This window comes from Scyliorhinus canicula, chromosome 3, assembly GCF_902713615.1.
Source record: "Scyliorhinus canicula chromosome 3, sScyCan1.1, whole genome shotgun sequence".
Lineage (NCBI taxonomy): Eukaryota > Metazoa > Chordata > Chondrichthyes > Carcharhiniformes > Scyliorhinidae > Scyliorhinus > Scyliorhinus canicula.
In genome coordinates, this window is record NC_052148.1 from 197691838 (window position 1) to 197713341 (window position 21504).

A 21504-nucleotide genomic window follows, 5' to 3' on the forward strand; every position below is an offset into this window, starting at 1 on the left:
ATTTTAAAGGAAAGATTCTCCGCTCCCAAGCTGTGTGTTTCTGGGCAGCATGTGCGGTTCGTTGGCAGTGGGATTCTCTCTTCCCACCACTTGTCAATGGGATTTCCCTCATGCCGCTGAAAAACGCGCAGGCGCAATGTGTTGCTAACGGAAAAAGAGAATCCCAATGACTGGAGAATTCCAGCCCACATTTGCATACAGATGTCTTGATTTATTTTGGGGCAGCACGGTAGTACAGTGGTTAGCACTGCTGCTTCACAGCTCCAGGGTCCCAGATTTGATACCCAGCTTGAGGCACTGTCTGTGCGGAGTCTGCACATTCTCCCCATGTCTGCTTGGATTTCCTCCGGGTGCTCCAGTTTCCTCCCACAGTCCAAAGTTGTGCAGGTTAGGTGGATTGGCTATGCTAAATTGCACTTAAGAGTTCAAAAAAGGTTAGATAGGGTTACGAGGATAGGGTGGAGGTGTGGGGATAGGGTGGCGGTATGGGCAAAGGTAGAGTTGCTCTTTCCAAGGGCCGGTGCATTCCTTCTGCATTGTAAATTCTATGATTCTATTTCATTTATTCATTTAAAAGGTACAAGTGGAAATAAAGCAGATTTAAATTGATCTTAATCCTATACCAGTGAATTGACTCGCAGGATTATTACTTTAAATCCCGCGTTCTCATAGACAAGGCTACAGTTCCGTCTTCAGTGAGACAACTGGCCCTGTTATATTGGTATAGACTGGCAGCATATGTGATGCCAGAAGAGCAGATCTTGAGCAGACGGCAGCAAAATAAATATACAACTGTTTAAAATCACCATGATCTGCAGCTCAGTAGACCTACTATGCACTAGTGATAATTTACCGAAATTCACTAGACTCTGGGGTGGTCCCGGTGGATTGGAAATTAGCAAACGTGACGCCACTGTTTAAAAAAGGAGGTAGGCAGAAAGCAGGAAATTATAGGCCAGTGAGCTTAACTTCGGTAGTAGGGAAGATGCTGGAATCTATCATCAAGGAAGAAATTGCGAGGCATCTGGATAGAAACTGTCCCATTGGGCAGACGCAGCATGGGTTCGTAAAGGGCAGGTCATGCCTAACTAATTTAGTGGAATTTTTTGAGGACATTACCAGTGCAGTAGATAACGGGGGGCCGATGGATGTGGTATATCTGGATTTCCAGAAAGCCTTTGACAAGGTGCCACACAAAAGGTTGCTGCATAAGATAAAGATGCAGGGCATTAAGGGTAAAGTAGTAGCATGGATAGAGGATTGGTTAATTAATAGAAAGCAAAGAGTTGAGATTAATGGGTGTTTCTCTGGTTGGCAATCAGTACCTAGTGGTGTCCCTCAGGGATCCGTGTTGGGCCCACAATTGTTCACAATTTACATAGATGATTTGGAGTTGGGGACCAAGGGCAATGTGTCCAAGTTTGCAGATGACACTAAGATGAGTGGTAAAGCAAAAAGTGCAGAGGATACTGGAAGTCTGCAGAGGGATTTGGATAGGTTAAGTGAATGGGCTAGGGTCTGGCAGATGGAATGCAATGTTGACAAATGTAAGGTTATCCATTTTGGTAGGAATAACAGCAAACGGGATTATTATTTAAATGATAAAATATTAAAGCATGCCGCTGTTCAGAGAGACTTGGGTGTGCTAGTGCATGAGTCACAGAAGGTTGGTTTACAAGTGCAACAGGTGATTAAGAAGGCAAATGGAATTTTGTCCTTCATTACTAGAGGGATGGAGTTTAAGACTAGGGAAGTTATGTTGCAATTGTATAAGGTGTTAGTGAGGCCACACCTGGAGTATTGTGTTCAGTTTTGGTCTCCTTACTTGAGAAAGAACGTACTGGCGCTGGAGGGTGTGCAGAGGAGATTCACTAGGTTAATCCCAGAGCTGAAGGGGTTGGATTATGAGGAGAGGTTGAGTAGACTGGGACTGTACTCATTGGAATTTAGAAGGAGGAGGGGGGATCTTATAGAAACATATAAAATTATGAAGGGAATAGATAGGATAGATGCGGGCAGGTTGTTTCCACTGGCGGGTGACAGCAGAACTAGGGGGCATAGCCTCAAAATAAGGGGAAGTAGATTTAGGACGGAGTTTAGGAGGAACTTCTTCACCCAAAGGGTTGTGAATCTATGGAATTCCTTCCCAGTGAAGCAGTTGAGGCTCCTTCATTACATGTTTTTAAGGTAAAGATAGATAGTTTTTTGAAGAATAAAGGGATTAAGGGTTATGGTGTTCGGGCCGGAAAGTGGAGCTGAGTCCACAAAAGATCAGCCATGATCTAATTGAATGGCGGAGCAGGCTCGAGGGGCTAGATGGCCTACTCCTGCTCCTAGTTCTTATGTTCTTATGTTACTACGAATGTTAAACACTCAACTGGGATCAATAAAAAAGGATCTTGTGAATGTGTTAATGTAGATTTCAGTTACTGCACAAGCAGACATCCACATTATCTGCAGCACTATCTATCCACTTGGTGCTGGGTGCTGTGGATGAACATCAGTCAAACAGTTACATTTAGAAAATGAAAATAACAGAAACAAGTTGATGTGCACTTGTAGAAGTGTAAAATCTAGCCCTCATTTGTGAGAATTAGTGCTATTTTGCATGGTTTTTCTGAAACTTAGAACAGAAAAATTATCATGAGTGAGATGTGAATCACTGCCATTGACTTCTTGGTGGCATTTATTTGACTGGGTGCAACATCAAGGAATCCGAGCAGAATTGAAGACAATAGGAATCGGGTGACATTTTGGATGGAGCCAGAGATGGAGATGGTTGTGGTTATTGGAGGCCAATCATTACAGCCCCAGGCCACCACCTGTAGGAATTCGTCAACAGTGTGTCCTCGGCACAACTATCTGCAATTGCTTCATCAATGGTTTTCATCTACCATAAAGTCTGAAGTTGGGATGTTCGCTATCGATTACATAGTGTTCAAAGCCATTTGCAACTCCTCAGGCATTGGTCCATGCCTGCATGCAGAAAGACGTTGACAACATTCAGCATTGTGCTGATAAGTGGCAAGTATAATTCACACCACACAAACGCCAGACAGTGACCATCTTCAACAAGAGGAAATCTAACCAACACACCTTGATGTTCATCACTGAATTCTCCACCCAGAACTTGGTCAGACCAGAAACTTAAATGAACCAGCCGTATTAATACTGTGGCTACAAGAGCAGGTCAAAGACAGGGAATTCTGTAGCAATCAACTCACTCCCTGATTCCCCTAAATCTGTTCACCATCTACAAGGTGCAAATTAGGAGTATGATAGATCCCCGGATGCATTCAGTTCCAACAACAGTCAAGAATTAAACAATGCAGGACAAAGCTACTGGTTTGATTGACACCTGGGGCGGGATTCTCCGACCGCCCCGCCGGGTCGGAGAATCGGCAGGGGCCGGCGTCAATCCCGACCCCGCCGTCTCCCAAAGTCTCCGACACCAGTGATTTGGCGGGGGCAGGAATCGCGCCGCGCCTGTCGGCAGGCACCCCTCCGCCCCACAGTAATTCTCCGGCCCACGATGGGCCGAGGTCCCGCCGCTGTCATGCCGGTCCTGCCGGCATGGATCAAACCATCTACCTTACCAGCGGGACCAGGCGGCACGGGCAGGCTCCGGGGTCCTGGGGGAGGGGGGGCGCGGGGCAATCTGACCCCGGGGGGGCGGGGGTGGCCCCACGGTGGCCTGGCCCGCGATCGGGGCCCACCGATCGGCGGGTTGGCCCCGTGCCATGGGGGCACTCTTTTCCTTTCACCTTCACCATAGTCTTCACGATGACAGAGGCGGAAGTGACCCCCTCCCCTGTGCATGTGCGGGGATGACGTCAGCAGCCGCTGATGCTCCGGCGCATATGTGGACTTCCGCCGGCCGGCGAAGTCCCTTCGGGCCCAGCTGGCGTGGCGCCAAAGGCCGTTCCCGCTGGCCGGCCGGGTGCCAACCACTCCGGCGCAGGCCTAGCCCCTCAATGTTAGGGCTTGGCCCCTAAAGGGGCTTTGCTTCCGCACCTTTGGGGCGGCCAGACGCTGGAGTGGTTCACCCCACTCCATCCCACCAGGATGGGGAAGAATCCCGCCCCGATCCATCACTTTAAACATTCACTCTCTGCTCAACTGATGCACAGTGGCAGCAGTGTGCGCCATTTACAAGTAATTTGCGCTGCAGTAACTTGCCATGATGGCACAGACCAAACTTTCGACCTCTGCCACCTAGATAAACAATGGCAGCAGACACATGGAAAAACCACCATCTATGAATTTCCTGTAAATATGACCATTTTTTCTCCACTGTTGGGTCAAAGTCCTGGAACTCCCCCCCCCCCCCATCACCACTTTGGGTGTAACTAAGGACTGCAGGGGTTTGAGAAGATGGCTCGTCACCACCTTCTCAAAGGCTATGAAGAATGTGCAATAAATGCCAGCCTTGCCCATGACGCTCGTATCCCATGAATAAATTACCTATAAAAATTGAAATCTACTTGAGATGTGTTTAATTGCCCTGGAACTTCCTCCACCACCACCTTCTGAAGAGAAATTAGGGATGGGCAGTGGAAATGTTGGCCTAGCCAGCAAAGCCCACATCTCTTGAATAAGTAAAAAAAACAAATTTGGTTGGAACTGAAGGGGATCAGTTACACATGAAAGGCATTTGTTATACATTTGGGTCAACACCAGATTGCTTTCGCTTAGTGGAAATCACTCTGTTCTATCAGCAGTTGACACATTATTTATTATGGGAATTGATGTACCATCAATTGAACGCGAGACGAGTTGCCGAACAAAAGTATGGCTTCAATATACTAGATGTTAAGCCCTGCGGTCGATTACAGTAGAAGAACGACCGCTGGGAGTACTGGGTATTTATACCCCACCCTGGAGGCGGGGTTAACTCAGCCACTCGACCAATCGGGGAGTTGTCACATGACTGGTCTCAACCAACCGGTCGAGAGGCACATGACCGACCAGGGCCAATGGTAAGCCGGTGTTCTGCACCAATGGCAGGCAGCTATGTAAATCATACCACCACATTCATCCCTTGCGGAGAAAGAAGCCGGGGGGGGTGGGAGTCAACGAGAGCTTGGGGGGGGGGGGGGGGCGGGGGGGGGAGAACTGGTGGTATGAGTAGTAAGGAGAAAAAAAATGTTTCCTTGGCTTCCCATTGGCCCAGACATTTAGCAACAGTACATAGTGTCCATACAAGGTCCATGGTGGTGTTGAAGTTAAATGGACTCGATCAGCCATTTCGTTGCCCGTGATGTCCTGGTAGACCACCGCAGGGGAGTTGGTGACAATGGTTCAGCTGATGGTGGTGGTTCAGCTGATGTCCTGGACTCCGGGAGCGATGGTCCTTGAACTGTCTCCGTACCCCGGGCTGGTGGTGGAGACGCCATGGATGGGGAAGGGGTGGCCTGGGTGGGGCGCTGGGGGAAAAGGGGCAGGTGGGGGTCTGTGGTGAAGGGGAGGAAGGCCGCATGCCAGCGGGTGCCAGGTCCCGGAGGGAGACCGTGTCCTGCCGACCGTCGGGGTACTCCACGTACGCATACTGCGGGTTAGCGTGGAGTAACTGGACTTGTTCCACCAACGGGTCGGACTTGTGCACCCGCACATGCTTCCGGAGCAAGATGGGTCCGGGGGCAGCCAGCCACGTCGGGAGAGGGGATCCGGAGGACGACTTCCTGGGGAAAACAAGAAGACATTCATGAGGTGTTTGTTTGGTTGTTGTACAGAGGAGGGAGCGGATGGAATGTAGGGCATCGGGGATAACCTCTTGCCATCGGGAAATAGGGAGATCTCTGGACCGGAGGGCCAGTAGTATGGTCTTCCAGATGGTACCATTCTCCCGCTCGACCTGTCCGTTACCCCGGGGGTTATAGCTGGTCGTCCTGCTAGAGGCAATGCCCCTGCTGAGCAGGAATTGACGCAGCTCGTCGCTCATAAAGGAGAACCCCCGATCGCTATGTATGTACGCGTAGTAGCCGAACAGGGAGAAGATGGAGAGGAGGGCCTTAATGACGGTCGATGTGGTCATGTCGGGGCAGGGAATGGTGAAGGGGAAGCGGGAGTATTCATCGATCACCGTCAGGAAGTAAATGTTGCGGTTGCTAGAGGGAAGGGGCCCCTTGAAGTCTATGCGGAGACGTTCGAAGGGGCGGGATGCTTTGATCAGATGCGCGCGCTCGGGGCGATAGAAGTGCGGTTTGCACTCTGCGCAGATGTGGCAGTCACGGGTTACTGTCCTGACTTCTTCGATGGAGTAGGGCAGGTTGCGGGTCTTTATGAAATGATAGAAACGGGTCACCCCTGGATGGCAGAGGTCCGCGTGGAGGGAGCGGAGGCGGTCTATCTGCGCGCTGGCGCAGGTACCGCGGGACAGGGCATCAGGAGGCTCATTGAGCTTCCCAGGATGATACAAGATATCGTAGTTGTACGTGGCAAGATCTTGTCGTTCTTAATCTTGCCCCTCTGTGCATTATCGAACATGAAGGCTACTGACCGTTGGTCTGTGAGGAGGATAAACTTCCTGCCGGCCAAATAGTGCCTCCAATGTCGCACAGCTTCGACTATGGCCTGGGCTTCCTTTTCCACTGAGGAGTGGCAGAGTTCGGAAGCCTGGAGGGTTCTGGAAAAGAAGGCCACGGGTCTGCCCGCTTGGTTCAGGGTGGCCGCCAGAGCTACTTCTGATGCGTCGCTCTCGACCTGGAAGGGGAGGGACTCGTTGATGGCGCGCATTGTGGCCTTTGCAATGTCCGCTTTTATGCAGCTAAAGGCCTGGCAGGCCTCTGTCGACTGCGGGAAGGTCGTGGACTGAATGAGGGGACGGGCCTTGTCGGCGTAATTGGGAACCCATTGGGCGTAGTAAGCGAAGAAACCCAGGCAGCGTTTGAGGGATTTGAGGGTATTGGGGAAAGGGAGTTCCATCAGGGGGCGCATGCGTTCGGGGTTGGAGCCTATCACTCCGATACGCACTACGTAGCCGAGGATGGCTAGGCGGTCGGTGCTAAACACGCACTTATCCTTATTGTAAGTTAGGTTAAGGAGTTTTGCGGTTTGGAGGAATTTTCGGAGGTTGGTGTCATGGTCCTGCTGGTCGTGGCCGCAGATGGTGACATTATCGAGGTACGGGAAGGTAGCCCGTAATCCGTACTTGTCGACCATTCGGTCCATCTCCCGTTAGAAGACCGAGACCCCATTTGTGACACCGAACGGAACCCTGAGGAAGTGGTAGAGGCGCCCATCTGCCTCGAACGCGGTGTACTTGCGGTCACTCGCACGGATGGGGAGCTGGTGATAAGCGGACTTGAGGTCCACCGTGGAGAAGACTTTGTATTTCGCAATCTCGTTTACCATGGCGGAAATACAGGGGAGAGGATACGCGTCCAGTTGCGTAAACCGGTTGATGGTCTGGCTGTAGTCGATGACCATCCGGTTTTTCTCCCCAGTCCGGACCACCAGCACATGGGCTCGCCAGGGACTTTTGCTGGCCTCGATGACCCCTTCCTTCAGCAACCTATGGACCTCGGACCTGATGAAGGTCCGGTCCTGGGCGCTGTACCGTCTGCTCCGGGTCGCGACGGGTTTGCAATCGGGGGTGAGATTAGCAAACAAGGAGGGGGGGGTCTACTTTGAGGGACGCGAGGCTGCAGACAGTGAGGGGGGGGTATAGGGCCGCTGAATTGGAAGGTCAAGCTCTGCAGTCACACTATCATATATTCACTAATACAGTTGAGTAACCCATGCTAGTAACAACAGAACCTCATCCCCTGCAACCTGAACTAGATATTCATCTCATCTATACTTGTTTCAATTTCTGCAAAGATAATTAGAGTTAGCAAGAGGGGAGACTGGAATTTTGCTTGCAAGGCGGGTGCACAGAGTGGGGAAATATTATGGCTTACTGAACCCAACTCCCTTCAGTACCAGGATTTCCAGCACATGGCCGAGGAGGTTTGGATATGCCAACAGACAGGATACTCAAGTGGCTGGCACAATCTACTTACAGTCACAAAGAGGGCATAAAATGAGATAGCGTCCACTGTAAGCGCAGAATGAGACCATGCCAGAACCTGGATCCAGTGAAGGAAGAGCTGCTGCACTTCGGGAAGGTGAGTTGTTCATCAGAAGCACACAGGCATCCAAGTTCTGATTTGCATCTGAATTTAACAACTATGGGGGGAGATTTGGCACATACCTCTCCTATTGCATGGAGGCTTGTATGTCCAAGCCATCCTTGTAGGTGTGCATAGTAATGGGGAGAAATGTGAATGTACACTGGGATGCACTGCCAGATTCAAGAGATTTGTCAGTGGCAGCTCTATATATTAGGCTAATATCACTTTCCATGTTGTATCCGGAGGAAAAGAGGGCCCACAATACCAGGTAGATGGTCCAGACTGAGAGTGGGTCGCTAGGCTATGTATGGTTAGCAATGTTGTGGAGGCAGCCATGGAAGTAACCAGGATACCAACCCGACCTATTGTTGGGGATGGAGAATCACCCATGGCAGACACTAAAGGTGGTGTTTGAGGCACTTTTGAACAAGATGGTAATGGTGGAGTTGATCCTGTTAGTTCACTAAGCAGAAGGGCATGTTGTTTTGAGAGAGACTGCAAAGATTGAGTTGCATGATAAGGGCATAGCAGTTATGATTAAAGATAATGGTGTGTATCAGAGCATGTTCTTAAAATTTAAAGGGCTAAACCTCAAGGCCTCCTTTTGTGTCTTACACAGATCCCAGTGGCACTCACTTACCCACCACTACACCCTCTCATCCTTCAAGCATTAGGAGGAGGAAGAGATGTCTGAGGGGGCAGCACCACATATGGGCAGCACGGTAGCATAGTGGTTAGCATAAATGCTTCACAGCTCCAGGGTCCCAGGTTCGATTCCCGGCTGGGTCACTGTCTGTGCGGAGTCTGCACGTCCTCCCCGTGTGTGCGTGGGTTTCCTCCGGGTGCTCCGGTTTCCTCCCACAGTCCAAAGATGTGCGGGTTAGGTGGATTGGCCATGCTAAATTGCCCGTAGTGTCCTAAAAAGTAAGGTTAAGGGGGGGGGTTGTTGGGTTACGGGTATAGGGTGGATACGTGGGTTTGAGTAGGGTGATCATGGCTCGGCACAACATCGAGGGCCGAAGGGCCTGTTCTGTGCTGTACTGTTCTATCTGACTAGCCCACACTCCACCAATGCAGGTACTGGTTTTTTGGAGGGGTGTAATATGTGTATGCAGTTGGATGGAGGGCACTGTGTGGCCTCATTCATATCACTTTGTTAGCATCATAATTAAGCATTTTGCAAATACACCACTTTATTGCAAAGAATGTTTTGGTTGTTTGTGTACACTCATACCTTCAATGAGAATGAGGCTCTTACAATTGGAACTGAAAACCGCATGCTGAAATCCATCTTTCAGTGATGCCATCAGGACAAGGGGTGTGAGCATGCACGTTCAACAGTGGAAAGATTGTTTATTCACCCACCTTCAAATAAGGGGTGGTACCATCCTCAGAGTGGCAATCAGCATCGGATTGCCATTCCCTTCCCAATTGCTTACAGTACTTTTATTCTGATCCTGTCTCACCCACCCTTCTAACTCAGGCTATGCGTGATCCAGGCAGCGTAGCTTCTCAGCGAGGCTCAGCGTTGAAGTCCACCTCTGTTGGATAGAAATGCCCCCTTTTTCATGACACTAGTTGCTTTAAACCAGATGAACTGAGAGATCAATTGAAATTGACAGGCCAGGCATGTTTAAGGTAAGTGGATAGGATTTGGGAGGGTGAAGGGATTTGGATGTCCATGAGGTTTGGATTTGGGAGGGTGAAAGGAGTTGGAGGTCCGGGAGGTTCAGCCCTGGGGGGGGGGGGGGGGGGTATTAGACCTTGGTGGGGGCTGGCGGGTTATTGGACCATGCCAGGGGCGAGTTGCATTGGACCTCAGGAGGGGGGAATCAGACCTCGTGGTGGGTGGTCAGTTCAGACCTCAGGTGGGTGTGGCAGTGAGGACTGGGCGTGCTGGGGGATGTGGAGTCTTGTGCAGATGGGTGGAATCCCATTGGGGTTTGGAGAGTGGGGAATACCGGGCGCGATTCTCCACTTCCGCGCAGCATCGGGAGGGCTGTCGTGAACTCGGCCGGGTTTCACGACTGCGTCGGAGGCCGCTCCTCGCACCTATTCAAGATGTGGCGGCTTGATCTTGCGGGGCGCCGGAGGGCAAAGAGTGCGTCCGTTGGAGACGCTGGCCCGACGATCGGTGGGCACCGATCACGGGCCAGTCCCCTCCCGAGCACGGCCGTGGTGCTCACGCTCCTCTCCACCCCCCACAAGCCACAAACGAACCTTTGGAGCCATGTTCACGACGGCAGCAACCAGGTGTGGTTGCCGCCGGCATGAACAGGTCGGGAATGTCAGGCCACTCGGCCCATCCGGGCCGGAGAATTGCTGGTAGCCGTGAAAAACGGCGAATGGCGATTCTCCGAGCCGGGAGGGGGGGGGGGGGGGGGGGGGGGGGGGGGGGGGGAATATCGCGGGGGGTGCCAGGGCGGCGTGTCGTGATTCGCCCGGCCCATTCTCCCACCCGGCGTGGGGAGCGAAGAATCACGCCCACCATGTGGGGAGGCGGGTGGTTAGTCAGGGATTGAGGGGAGTCCCATGGTGGGTCGACGGTGTTGGGAGAGTCCCATGAAAATGGTTTGATAAGGCACAATGTGGCGTTTTCTCCAGCTCTTTGATAGTCTCTAATAAATGTACACAGTTCAGGATGCGAAGGACTTCTCAAGGTGTATTTGTGCACTATGTTTAGGCCAAGGGTTATGATGGTCATGGTTTCACCCTTATTGATGACAGAAATTTTCAATATGTGGTTTGATATTCTCTCTTGCTGGCGATGGACATTTCCCTGAAGACGTCTGGCCTCTATGTTAAATGCTAATTATGTGCAAGCTGCTCATCAGGGGTGATGTATCTGGTGACATATCGAGCATTAAGGAGAACCTGCTCTGTACTACGAGACCACTTCATGGCATGGAATGAATCATGGCAATGCCCAGGATACCGTGCAGGAACACCTTGGTGTAGTTACACAACAGTGTAACAGCACAATCAAGAAGTGGGAGGATTTCCTGTTAAGGAAGGTATCTAATTGATTAGTTGGTGTCATTATGGTGATCCCGTTCTCTGCGCTGTGCCGACAGATCCATTGGGAAGTTAATGTGCTTCCCCACCTGTGAAAAGAGGTCATCTGTAACAGCCTTGATGCACTTGTGTGTGACTGATTGGGAAATGCTGCATAGGGGTGCAAGAACCAGGAGCATAAAAATTCAGTCACTGTGACCTTGAAAGCGACTGGCAAGGCATGCGGGTCTGCAAAATGTGGTGCCAGATCTGGCCGCACCATGCATATATCACGGTAACCATTTCACGGGATACCCCTGAACCTTCCTCTATACGGATTTTCCATCATGACAGCACAGTAGCATTGTGGATAGCACAATTGCTTCACAGCTCTAGGGTCCCAGGCTTGATTCTGGCTTGGGTCACTGTTTGTGTGGAGTCTGCACATCCTCCCGGTGTGTGCGTGGGTTTCCTCCGGGTGCTCCGGTTTCCTCCCACAGTCCAAAGATGTGCAGGTTAGGTGGATTGGCCATGCTAAATTGCCCTTAGTGTTGGGTGGGGTTACTGGGTTATGGGGATAGGGTGGAGGTGTTGACCTTGGGTAGGGTGCGCTTTCCAAGAGCCGGTGCAGACTCGATGGGCCGAATGGCCTCCTTCTGCACTGTAAATTCTATGATCTATGACCAGATGTGACCTTTAAGGTATGACCTTTGAGTGATATTTTCAGGTCCTCCTTCTCCTGCCTAATGCGTGCTGTCAGGCCTCCAACTCCTGGCCTTGTCCCCTGTCTCTGGCCACACATTCCTCCCACTCACCTGCCTCTTTGAGATGATGCCATCCCCATTTCAGCAGCTTGTTTGGCACTCTGCACATCTTCCCCTTACTGAACCTGGCATCCATCCTCCCACCTGCATGCCCGGGCCATGAAGGCTGAAAAGATATCCCCTTCCAATAATAATGATGATGTGGAGATGCCGGCGTTGGACTGGGGTGAGCACAGTAAGAAGTCTTACAACACCAGGTTAAAGTCCAACAGGTTTGTTTCAAACACGAGCTTTCGGAGCACGGCTCCTTCTTCAGGTGAAGGAGCCGTGCTCCGAAAGCTCGTGTTTGAAACAAACCTGTTGGACTTTAACCTGGTGTTGTAAGACTTCTTACAATAATAATGATAATCTTTATTAGTGTCACAAGTAGGCTTATATTCACAGTGCAATGAAATTACTGTGAAAATCCCCTAGTCGTCACAAGTGTTCGGGTACATTGAGGGAGAATTGAGTATATCCAATTCAACGAACAAGCATGTTTTTTGGGACTTTGTGGGAGGAAACCAGAGCACCCGAAGGAAACCACGCAGACGTGGGGAGAACGTGCAGACTCTGCACAGACAGCGACATTGTCCGGGAATCGAACCCGGGTCCCTGGCGCTGTGAAGCAGCAGTTCTAATCACTGTGCTACTGTGCCACCAAATAGCCTCTTGGCAGCGGTGCGATTCAAACCCACACCTCTGAGGAGACTGGAGCCTAAATCCAGCACCTTAGCACGCTCGGCCACGCCACCGATATGCTACAGGCCTCTCTAAGTATCAACCGCACATCTGTATTTGTGAAGCTGGACCTTCTGTAACACCTCTTTAAATTTTTTTTTTAAATAAACATTTTATTGAGGTATCTTTTGGTTTTACAATAACGACAAAATAAACAATCTATGTAATTCTATAGACATAGTGCAAAAAAAAAAAGCCTGTTACCTCCCTTGCAGGTCCCACCTTTATTAACCCCCTACTTGAAACTAAACTAACCCCCCCCCCCCTTCTGCTGACGATTAATTTTCCGCGAAGAAGTCGATGAACGGTTGCCACCTCTGGGCGAACCCTAACAATGACCCTCTCAAGGCGAACTTGATTTTCTCCAAACAGAGAAAGCTAGCCATGTCCGATAGGCAGGTCTCCGACTTCGGGGGCTTTGAGTCCCTCCATGCTAACCGTATCCGTCTCCGGGCTACCAGGGAAGCAAAGGCCAGAACGTCTGCCTCTTTCTCCTCCTGGATTCCCGGATCTTCCGACACCCCGAAAATCACCACCTCTGGACTCGGTGACACCCTCGTTTACATCACCGTGGATATGACATCCGCAAAACCCTGCCAAAATCCCCTAAGCTTTGGGCATGTCTAGAGCATGTGGACATGGCTCGCTGGCTCACCATGGCACACCATCTTCTATCCCAAAGAACCTGCTCATCCGGGCCACTGTCATGTGAGTCCGGTGAACGAACTTGAATTGTATCAGGCTGAGCCTGGCACATGTTGTGGACGCGGTGACTCTACTCAACGAGTCTGCCCAGAGACCATCCTCTATCTCTCCTCCCAACTCCTCTTCCCGCTTGCGCAGCTACCCTATTCTGAATCCCCCTTGGTGGTAGGAGTGGGAAGGTTGAGACCAGTCTACGTAGGAAGTCCCGCAACCTGCAGGTACCTAAATTCGTTTCCCCTCGCCAATCCGAATTTCTCCTCCAGCTCCCTCAAGCTAGGGAAGCTCCCCTCTATAAACATATTCCCAATCCTCTCAATTCCTGCCCTCTGCCAGCTCCATAATCCCCCAACCATCTTTCCCGGGGCAAACCGAAGGTTATTACGAATTGGGGACCAGACCGATGCTCTCTCTGCTTCCACATGCTTCCTCCATTGCCCCCAGACTCTCAGGGCCGCCACCACCACGGGGCTGGTGGAATACCGTGCCAGCGGGAACGGCAGAGGCGACGTTATCAGCGCCCCTAAACTGGCCCTTACATGAAGCCGCCTCCATATGTCCCATGCCAACCCTCCCCCCACCACCCATTTCCTGATCATGGCTATGTTCGCCGCCCAATAATAGTTACTGAAGATAGGCAGCGCCAGCCCGCCCTCTCTCTGCCTCCGCTCAATCATCCCCTTTTTTACTCGCGGTGTCTTGCCCACCCGTACAAAACCCGTGATAACTTTGTTAACCCGTTTAAAGAAGGAGCGCAGAATAAAGATGGGGAGACACTGAAATACAAACAGGGACAAATCTCGTAAGGACCGTCATCTTCACCGTCTGGACCCTCCCAGCTAGTGACAGCGGGAGCGCGTCCCAGCTCCGAAAATTGCCCTTCATTTGGTCCACCAGACGGGCCAAATTAAGTTTGTGTAACCGTTCCCAATCCCGTGCCACTTGGATGCCTAGATACCCGAAACGTCCCCCTACCACTCTCAACCGCAGTTACCCCACCCGCCTCACCTGTCCCCTTGCCTGGATCACAAACATCTCGCTTTTCCCCATATTTAGTATTTAACCCGAGAACTGGCCAAATTCCCCAGTATCCTCACGGGTTTGTCCCCCCCCCCCCCCCCCCCCACACACACACACACACACACACACACACACAGGGTCCGACACATACAGGAGCAGGTCGTCTGCGTAAAGTGAGACTGTATTCCACTCCCCCCCCGGACCAACTCCTTCCAGCCCCTTGAGGCTCTCAGCGCAATTGCCAGCGGCTCTATAGCTAGCGTGAACAACAGTGGGGCAACACTGTCTCGTCTCGTGTCGCATTAAAAGGTCCAATGTCGTCCTATTCGTCCGTACGCTCGCCACAGGAGCCTGATACAGCAACCTGACCCAGTCAATAAAGCCCCTCCCAAATCGGAACCATCCCAGTGCCTCCCACAGATAATCCCATTCTACCCGATCAAAAGCCTTCTCTGCGTCCATTGCAACCACTACCTCCACCTCCCTACCTTCTGGGGGCATCATGATCGCATTTATCAACCTTCTTACATTGGACATTAACTGCCTTCCCTTAACGAACCCCATCTGGTCCTCGTCAATCACGTCCGGAACACAATCTTCAATCTTAGAGTACAAAATGTTGGCCAGCAGTTTGGCGTCCACATTCAATAGGGATATCGGCCTGCAGGACCCACACAGCTCCGAGTCCTTGTCCCGCATCAGAATCAGCGAGATCGTGGCCTGTGACATCGCCGGGGGAAGCACCCCTCTCTCCCTTGCTTCATTAAATGTCCTCATCAACAACAGCCCCAATATCCCAGAGAGCCTTTTGTAGACCTCCGCTGGGTACCCGTCTGGCCCCAGGGCTTTATCCGACTGCATGGTCTTCAGACCCTCCGCTATCTCTTCGATCCCGATCAGGGACCCCAGCCCTTCTACCAGCTCCCCGTCCACCTTCGGGAAATTCAGCTCCCCGAGGAAGTGCCTCATCCCCTCCGGCCCAGGTGGGGGTTCCGACACGTACTGCCTACTATAAAAATCCTTAAACACCTTATTCACCCCTGTTGAGTCTCCCACCAGGTTCCCATCTCTATCCTTTACTTTCCCTATCTCCCTGGCTGCCTCCCTCTTTCTGAGCAGCTGTGCAAGCATTCTGCTGGCCTTCTCTCAATGCTCCTAGATCGCGCCCCCCCTTGCCTTTCTCAGCTGCTCCACCGCCCTCCCTGTGGTTAACAAGCCGAACTCCACCTGTCGTCTCCGCCATCCCTTAGAAGCCCTGCCTCTGGGGTCTCCGCATACCTCCTGTCGATCTGTAATATCTCCTTTACCAATCGGTCTGTCTCTATCCTGTCTACCTTCTCTTTGTGGGCCCGTGTCGAGATCAGCTCCCCTCTAACCAGCTCCTTCAATGCCTCCCCAACCACCGCTGCTGAAATTTCCCCTGTGTCGTTGACCTCCAGGTAGTTCTGAATACATTTCCTCAACCGCCTGCATACCTCCTCGTCAGCTAAGAGCCCCACGTCTAACCTTCAGTGCGGCCGCTGATTACTGTCTTTACTAACCTGTAGGTCAACCCAGTGCAGAGCATGGTCTGAGATTATAATCGCCGGTACCCCGTGTCCATCACCCCCGTCAGTAAAACCCTGCTCAGAATGAGGAAATCGATCCGGGAGTACACTTTATGCACGTGTGAGTAGAAGGGGAACTACTTCACTCTTGGCTGCCCAAATCTCCATGGGTCCACGCCCCCACCCCCATGAACCATTTTAACTCCTTAGCTATTGCCGGCACCCTGCCCGTTTATGAGCTTGACCAATCTAAACCAGGGTCAATAACTGTATTGAAGTCCCCTCCCATGACCAGCTTATGCGAATCCAGGTCCGGTATCTTTCCCAGCATACCCTTTATAAACTCCACATCGTCCCAGTTTGACGCGTATACATTTACTTGTACCACTTGCACCCCTCCAATTTCCCACTGACCATAATGTACCTGCCTCCCCCATCTGAAACTATTCTACCCGCCTTAAACACTACTCGCTTGTTGATCAGGATCGTGACCCCTCTGGTCTTTGAGTCCAGTCCCGAGTGAAGAACCTCTCCTTAACCTAATCTGGTTAGCTACTCTAAGGTGCGTCTCCTGCAGCATTACCACGTCCGTCTTCAGTCCTCTCAAATGTGCGAATACGCATGCCCTCTTGACCGGCCCATTGAGCCCTCTTACATTCCAGGTGATCAGTCTAGTTGGGGAGCTCATTGCCTCCCTCTCCCCTTCGCCGATCAGCCATGCCGTCTCTTGGGCCAGTCGCCAGCCTGCGCCCCGCGCCTCCACCGGCCCACCCCCAGGCAGCCTCCATCCCCGACCTCCTCTCTGTCTCTCAGCAACAGTCCCTCCCTTGTCAGCAGAACATTTTCCCCCCTCCCCCCCTAGTAACAGCACTAAATAAATCAACCCCTTTGATAAGCCGAACATCTGTTCATCCCCCACTACGCTTCCATAAGCTAGCCCGCCCAGCTAGCTTGGTGGCCTTCACCCCTGTCGCCAGACAATCTCCCACCTATTGTCCCTTTCCCACCCTCCCCCTCGCTCATACATACATATTCAAATGAAAAACAATCCCAACACAATTGTCCGACAGAGATGACAAAAAAACCCTAGCTGAACTCAAACAAAGGAAAAGGTCAAGCAAAAGATCCAGCATCTGAACAAACACACCTCCATCCCCCAACAGTGCAAATACAAACTTTTACCTCACTCAGCTCTGCAGCTGGTCCTAGATCCATACAGCAGGCATTACAAATAATGCCCGAAAAAAACCCCAAGAAACAAGAAACTTTTTCTTTGCAAAACATAAACGCTACAGCCAAATTCCAAGTTCAAAGTCCAACACCAGTCCTTTCCTTTTCACGAAGTCCAGCGCTTCCTCTGGTGACTCGAAATAGAAATGTTGTTCCTCGTATGTGACCCAGAGGAGGGCCGGGTACAACAGCCCGAACTTCACCTTTTTCTTGAAAAGGGTCGACCTCATCTGATTGAATCCCGCTCTTCTCGTGGCCACCTCTGCACTCGGATCGTGATAGATCCATAGGATACTGTTGTCCCACTTGCAGCTCCATGTCTGCTTGGCCCACTGTAAAACACGCTCCTTATCCAGATATCTGTGGAATCTCATCACCATTGCCCTCAGGGGAGGGCCTCCCATTCGCGGCTTCTTCGCGAGTGCTCTGCAAGCCCTGTCCACCTCCAAGGGTCGGGGGAATGCCCCATCCCCAGCAGCTTCTCGAACATGGCCGCTATATATGCCCCAGCTCCTTCGGACCCCTCCGGGAGCCCAACGATTCTGAAGCTCTGCCGGCGGGACCTGTTCTCTAGGTCCTCCACCTTCTCCAGGAGCCTTTTCTGCTGGTCTCTCAGCATCCCCACCTGCAACTCCACCGCAGTTTGACGTTCCTCCTGGTCAGCCAGCGCTTTCTCTACTTTCTGGATCGCCCGATCTTGGGCATCGAATCTAAGCTCCAGCCGCACAATTGCCTCTTTAATTGGGTCCAAGCAGTCCTGCTTCTGCCTGGCGAAGCCCTCCTGGATAACTTGCATCAGCTGCTCCGTTGACCGCTGGGTCAACAAGCCAGAGCTCCAGTCGTCTGCCATGCTGTCTCCCACTGCAGCTTCAGCCCCAGCCTTCTCTGTCTTTCTGTTTCTGCCTTTACGAGCACTTCTAGTCCTCCTCTCCATTCACCGATGTGGCAATTCAGTTCACAATTGCCGCTGTCATTAATTTTTCAAATCTAGTCTGGTAAAAAATCGGGGGAAAAAGTCCAAAAGTCCGACCCGAGCGGGAGCCACCAAATGTGCAACTTACTGCTTCATAGCCGCCACCAGAAGTCCTCTTTAAATTATTTTTTTGTGCTCTCCAAAACTGTTACAGACCATTTTTCACCAAGTCATATGTCACATGAGTTGGTTCTGGCAATAGCACTGATGAAAATGGCTTTTGATTGCTGTCAGTTGCACGGTTAAGTGCTCCGCCGGTTGCGCAAAACACGTAAATGTGAAATCTATCCTGGCCCTGCTCCCCACTGCCCCCAGCGTAAAGGTTTTGTGCTGGATATGGGGGCGGGACTGCAGAATTTGGGGCCCTGGTCATATTTTGGACAAAGTGTTGAGTCTCTACGACTCTGCAAAACTTCAGGCCCAAGCTTATTTCATAACACGGTCAAATATGTGGACCAATAGGTAATATCAGACTTGCTTAGTTCAATTGGAGTATTTTACATGCATGTAATGACATAAAATAAAGAATACATGATGTTACCTCCAGTTCATGGGGAGCGGTTACTTCACTTAGCTAACACACAATAATGTCATTGCATCTTGTCCGACAGCCTAAGGAAGAATGACACCCCACTTTGGTCCTCTTGTGCTGCTGTTTTCTGTCTGTCTGTTCAACCACTATTTTATTTACACACAGCCCAATTAACTTTGATGATGTCTGTCCGTTCTTAAAAGACTCTAAATCTATCCTTGAAACACTGCTCCTTTTACAGACTGACAGAGATTAAGGGTCCTGCCAACATAATAGTGAGGAGGGGTGGCTTCACGAATACCTAAATAAGCTATTCAATCATTTTTCCAAGTCAATAAGAACGAAAGGACAAAAAAGCCTGAGAAATAGGAGCAGAAATAGACCATCTGTCCCTTGAGCCTACTCCGCCATTCAATACAATCAACTCCACTTTCTTAATTCTCTTAATTCCCTGAGAAACTGAAATCTGTCTATCTCAACATTAAATATATTCAGTGATAGAGCATCCACAACCATCTGGGGTAGGAAATTACACAATTCATATTGTCTCAGGAAAGAATCCTCGTCCCAGTCCTAATTAATCCCTTCTCTTGACACTGTGCCAACCAACCAAGGAAACAACTTCTCTCCCTGTCAAGCCCCTTCAGAATCTGGTATGTTTCAATGAGATCACCGCCGATTTTTCAAATTCCAGAGAATATAGGTCCAATTTACACAGCATCTCTTCGCACTGCACTCCTCTCATCCCAGGAACTGAGAAGGTGAACCCTCGTTGTACAGCCTCCAAAGCAAGTACATTCTTCCTGATATATGAAAGCCAAAACTACACACCGTATTCCAGGTGTGGTCTTACCAAAGCCAACTTGTAGCAAGACTTTCTTATTCTTGTCGTTCAATCCCCTTTCAATAGAGCCCAATATCCCATTTGTCTTATTAATTTCATGCTGTACCTGCAAACTAGCCTTTTGTGTACTTATAAATGTACGCTCAATGTTTACAAACTTAATGCCTTTTTAAAAAATGTTCTGCTTTTCTATTCTTATGACCAAAGTGAATAACCTCACACAGCGCCGGCCCTAGGGTTGCTGGCGCCCCCGGCAAGCTGAACTTCGGCGCCCTTGGGGGCGGGGGGGGGGCGGGGCCGAGGGGGGGGGGCGGACCCGAGGGGGGGCGGACCCGAGGGGGGGCGGGGGGAACCGAGGGGGGTGGGCGGGGGGAGCGGACCGAGCGGGGGGGGGGGGGGCGGACATGGGGGAGGGCGGCCACCGCGCATGCGCTGGTTGGCACCGGCCCAACTGCGCATGCGCGGGACCCGAGTCTCTGGCGCCCCTTAGCACATGGCGCCCCGGGCGACTGCCCGAGTTGCCGGTGCCTTGAGCCGGCCCTGACCTCACACTGTGGGAGGATATATACAGTTGTATAAAGACTTGGGGAGGGGGAGATCAGCCATGATTTGATTGAATAGCGGAGCAGGCTCGAAGGGCTGAATTGCCTCCTTCTGCTCCTAATTCCTATCTTCCTGCGATGTAGAATGCCAGGGGTGGGATTCTCTGAGCCTCCGCCCAGAAATCGCGCTCAGCGTGGGGCGGAGAATGGCCATCAGACGCGAGAGCGGATCCGACACTGCTCCCATGAGAATCACCGCCAATCGACCGGCGCCATTGAAAAAGGCCCCCACGGCGATTCTCCAAGTGCAGCTGGCCGAGTTCCGGCCGGCGTGGTTCTCTCATGGTTCCACCCGTCGGGAACTCAGCGTGGTGGTTGCAGACTCAGTCCGCGGCCGCCCTCCTGGGGGTGGGGGGGAGATCATTCACCCGGGTGGGGGGGGGGGGGGGCCTCGAGGACAGCTAGGCTATCGATTGGGGACCACCGATCCACGGGCGCACGTGATCTGGGGGGGGGGTGTTCTATCTTCTTGGTGCCAGTCCGTGGTGTGGGTTGGCCATGTCACGCGGGGCTGCCGACACAGGCCGTCGTTGTGCGCATGCGCGGATCCCTGACCGGAAGTGCAGGGCCCCATATTGGCAGCCGGAACTGCGAGGAGCACTTTGGGGCCCTGCTAGCCCCCTCCAGATAGGAGAATCACTATGGACTTTCTTCAGGTAAGTCCAGAGTGACCCGTGCACATTTGTCCACGGGCGTGGGGACATAGCTCATTATTGGAGAATCCCGCCCAGGGATGCAGAAGCACCTAACGTAACTATGATGTAATGACACATGATCAAGTAACAGAGATTGCAGGGAGGAGAAATCCAACCTCATGCACAATTCCTAACATTTATATAGAGCTGTTAATAAATATTAATGGTTTAACAACTTACAGTTTTGATTACTTAGAGCAAATAGGCAAACCTCAAAAATTCCCATCTAAATCCCAAACACACGACAAAATGCACACTTTCCCACATTAGCCTTATTGTCCACTCAAACACTTGACCTGTCTATCTTTTTGCAGCTTCTTTGTGTCCTCCTCACAACATGCGTTCCCACCTAGCTTTGTATCATAAGCAAACTTGAACATATTACTCTCGGGCAGCGTGGTGGCACAGTGGTGAGCACTGCTGCCTCACAGCGCCGAGCACTGCTGCCTCACAGCGCCAGGGACACGGGTTCAATTCCAGTCTTGGGTGATTGTGTGTAGCTTGCATATTCTCCACGTGTCTGCTTGGACTTCTTTCATGTGTTCCAGTTTTCTCCCACAGTCCAAAGATGTGCAGGTCAGGTGCATTGGCCATGCTAAATTGCCCTTCAGTATTCAAAGATGTACAGGTTGATGGATTGGTCATGATCAATGCGCAGGGTTAGGGGGATTGGGCAGGGTAGCGTGCTGTTTTGGAGACTCGATGGG

The 21504-nt window shown here is 51.4% G+C and overlaps 1 protein-coding gene across 1 annotated transcript in view; it reads right to left on the reverse strand.

Annotated features, from left to right (window-relative positions):
* Positions 1–21504, reverse strand: part of LOC119963211 — a 680876-nt gene that overhangs the window by 173941 nt on the left and 485431 nt on the right. The window lies entirely within an intron of this gene.